The sequence below is a fragment of the Atta cephalotes genome (genome assembly GCF_000143395.1).
Source record: "Atta cephalotes unplaced genomic scaffold scaffold00006, whole genome shotgun sequence".
NCBI lineage: Eukaryota > Metazoa > Arthropoda > Insecta > Hymenoptera > Formicidae > Atta > Atta cephalotes.
Genome location: NW_012130070.1, coordinates 1770411 through 1774965, shown reverse-complemented (window position 1 = coordinate 1774965; position 4555 = coordinate 1770411).

Below are 4555 nucleotides of genomic sequence, written 5' to 3'. Positions count from 1 at the left end.
TACTTGGAAACGTTGAAATGGGAAGTCCTACCCCACCCGCCGTATTCTTCAGACGTTGCTCCCTCTGACTATCACTTGTTTCGATCAATGGCACACGGCCTGGCTGACCAGCACTTCCGGTCTTATGAAGAAGAAATAAAAAATTGGATCGATTCGTGGATAGCCTCAAAAGATGATCAGTTTTTTCGACGCGTGATTCGTACGCTACCCGAAAGATGGGAGAAAGTAATGGCTAGCGATGGACAATACTTTGAATCATAAATGTATAACCAGTTTTTTACAATAAAGCCTCGAATTTCGGAAAAAAAACGGCGGAAGCAAAGTTGTATACCTAATATGTTTATTTAGAATCGAGCGATTCGCGATAAAGAAAACTTTTATAGCATCAAATTACGCAAATTAAGCGTTAAATCTCTTTTCGAACGTCGTGAAAAAGAAAATCATTAAATAAACTTTAGTACATCGTGTTAGTACTAAAGTACTAAGCCGGGAATTGCAAAACGATTCCCGCGCGGATACGATATTCGAAAGAAGATGTTTAATCATCTCACGCTGATATCACACTGATATTACTGAATTTACGCGTGGGGGGATCCCACGTTAAGATCATAAAAATTAATGACATCTTCCGACATCTTCGGGAAAAATCAACACAAACTGCGACTCACGAATAATTAAATCCAGATATAAAACATACATGGTTTTTCCTAGTTGTAACAATGATATGAAAAGAAACCGATAATTCACAACACATTCTCTCTCCATTACGAAAACCACCAATAAGAATAGAAGAAAATCGGAACTTACAGCACGAGCGGAATCAATAACTTTAGAGCAACTTTCCAATGACTAGTTAAAATTGTTATCATATCAAATGACAGGAAAATCCTACGAATCTGGTTTCCCAATCAGACGCACTTTATCAAAAAACCGCCTTCAAAAAACTATCTATATAAATCGCGACATCGCGAGACACAAAATAGAGAAAAAGGAGTGCGGAGAACAAAAGAGCGGAAAGAACAAGAAAAGAAAAAATGAAGAACAAGATCAAGAATTTAAAATTCGTGCTTATAATTAAAGTCTGTGCGCAATCTTTGCAATTGGCTAAAACATCACTATCTTTTCGGTTCCTGACCTGGTTCCCATTAATATTCCGATAGAAGAAAATTGTAAGTCTCTTGTTATTACAAATCAAAAATAGAATAAAAAATGGGCGATTAAGAGCATACGGTAATTATAAATAATATTACGCATAATACGGTAATTATAAATTCGCGAATATCATAAATACATATATAATATTTCATATCTATTGATCTATTACATAAAATACCAAAATAAATATTTCGGCTGTATTCAAGCTATCTTCAGCAATCATAGTAATAATTTATTCACAATCTAATGTTCGTAACGTAGTAGAAATTGAGTGCAGCAAGTAAATTTAGATTCCTATGTCTGGAGTGTATGTAATCGTCAGTTAGCTGTTTAGCTAAGTGCGAGCTAAATCAGAAATAATTAAAAAGAATAATTACTAAAAAAGAAGGATAACCAAACTTTAAAGAAACTTACCTACTGCAAACCATAATTGCACAATATTATAAATTAAATAAATTGAAATCACAAAAACAGATCAAATTAAATTAAATTTCTTAAAAGAAACATAACGTTCGTAATATTAAAGCAGAGTCAACTAATGTAAGAGAACATTAGAAATATTCTAAGAGAAAAAACAACAACATTATCAAAAGTTATCGGTTTGAAAAACAATACAAATAGCCGCTTAAGTATAGATACACCAATAAAAAAAGATATTAAAATTTATTAATTATGTTCGTATAAGCATGATGTAAGGTATTCCGTGTTTGATTTCAAATTTAGGCCATTTTCTTGCACTTTAATAAGCATTTCACACTATTTCCCAATATATCTCTCATTATCCAAAATTTTGATGTTACTCTATCAAATCAAATCAAATATCATAATCAAAATCATGTTCAAATTGCAATATATGTTCAAAAATAACAGACAAGTTACCGCTCTTTTTATTAATCATTTTTATGTTCGTTAATTCTAGTCTTTAATTTATGGCTCGTTTGTCCAACATAAGTAGCATTTTTACAATTGATCTAAACTATATTTTTCTTTGACTCATGAGAAAGAATATCTTTTTGTGCTTTAATACTTCCGTCAAGTTTGTTCAAACTGAAGAAAGACAATTTAACATTATAATTTTTGATAATGCTCTTGAATTTGTCATAAAAGGCAAAAAAGAGTGATAAACCACGGAGTTATTTTATTGTCAATGTTAGTTTTATCTGTTTTTTTAAGCGGCTTACGTTTTAAAACAGATTTTAATCGTAAATTGATCGTTTCAAAAATAAATTTAATATGGTAGTCATTGTCCAAAAATGTCTCAATAATGAAATTAAAATTATTCCTATGATATTTTGGATGAAATAAGTAAAAAAGTTCTGTCCACTATGCTCATAAGCTCTCTTTTATGAAAGAGAATGAAGAGACAAAAACTGAGATATTATCCAGAAAAAATTAATTTATGGTAAATATTAAATTCTAATGTTCCTTAATAATCGTCACATTCAAAAAATTCAACTGGTTTCATAACCAACCTTTAAGGTGAACTGCAACCTTGAATGAAAAGAATTAAATACCTCTAAAAATTCTTCAATTAAGTGATTAAGAATAGCAGTCGCGATGTCGTCTACATATCTAAAAGATACCTTAGTTCCAAATATCTCAAAGTTTTGCATCAAAGTTTTAAATCTTCCATAATCAAATCTGCAATGATGACAGGGAGACAATGGAGAACCCATGGGAGTTCTAAATTTTTGGTTGTAAATTTTGTCATCAAAGATAAAAAAAGTAGACTCTAATACCAATCTTAAAGCTTTAAGAAATTCCTCTTTTGGTATACAATAATTACGTGTAATAAAATGCCATCTGTCTGAAATATTTTTTATAGCCAAATCTAAAGGAATGTTGGTAAACAATGAAATTACATCAAGAGAAATCAACAAATAATTATTATTTAAACAAAATCCATTAAAGTTTTCAACCAATTTGAAACTATTATCAATATGGCTACTTAGTTTAGAAACATTGTCTTTGATAATATTGTGCAAAAATAAGGCTACTGAATAAAGAGGACTATCAATAGACAAATAATAATTCTCAAAGGGCACTCATCTTTATGAATCTTGGGAAGTCCATATGCTCTCGGAAGAATTCATCACTGCTATTTTTTTGTACATTTTGTACATTTGAATCAATATACCCACAATTCTTCCATTTCGACAATAAAATTCTAATAGATTCAGTGAACTTCCTAATTGGATCCCTATTAATTACATGCTAATATTACGCTTCTAACATATTACGCATTTTTTGTTTGTACTCGTCTTAGTCAATTGCAGTAACATTATCTTTGTTAGCTCTCGTAAATAAAATTTTTGGATTCTCTCTGATGAAACTCATTTTTAAAAGAGTTAGTCTTTTATTGATAAAATGGTTAGATTTCGTGAAGACTATTTTCTGTACAACCGAGATTGCGCGATTTCTCAAATCTAAAACGCAAGTATTGCTTTTTACATTATTTTCAATAGACTTTATGAGTTCAAAACAATTTTTCTTCAAGTTAAATGATGGTAAAGAAAAATTGCTATCAAGTTGTAAACGGCATTGTATTTCAGTCGGAATGATAATTTTTGACAAATTCACAAACCATTTATTCCTAATAGAAAATAGTGCGGATTGTTCATTTGAAATAGAAAAAGAAGATGGTTTAATGTCTACCTTAGAATTATTATAATTGTTAAACACTCCTGAAAGTGAACACTTAGAAAATTTTCTTATTATTATCCTTATCATTTTATTTTTCTCCGAAATTAAATAAACTCGCTAAAGAGAGCAAATAATTCATTGATCCAAATAATAGCTTATTAAAAATTCAAATAATGTTCTCAAAATTGACGGAATCGATAGAACAAGTACCCTTTATTCGCCTCTCTCCTCCTTCTCATACTTAGTCTCTTGTTGATTTTTTTTTTAATTTCTTTTCCTCCTCCTCATGTACAATTAACGAAATTAGATGAATACAATTTAGTCGTGAACACACACACACACACACACACACACACATACACACACACATACACACCCATGCGCGCGCGCGTATCTACATACCCTAACACACCTTAATTTTATTAATAACTTAGGCCCGCACTAATATTCGCGAGTATATACACACTTACCTACATTGCAACATTCACTCCATTCGCTCAGTTAATTATTAAGTACTGGGTAACTCTTGTAATTTAGAAATGTAAGATCCTAATATAATATAAAATTAAATAATTTGTTAACAAGCTAATTGAATTTTTTTTTAATAATAAATATAGATTCATATATGCGTGCGTGCGTGCGTGCGTGCGTGTGTGTGTGCGTTGTGTGTGTGTGTGTGTGTGTGTGTGTGTGTGTGTGTGTNTAGTTGTGTGTGTGTGTGTGTGTGTGTGTTGTTAGTTTAGTTAATATGTTGTNA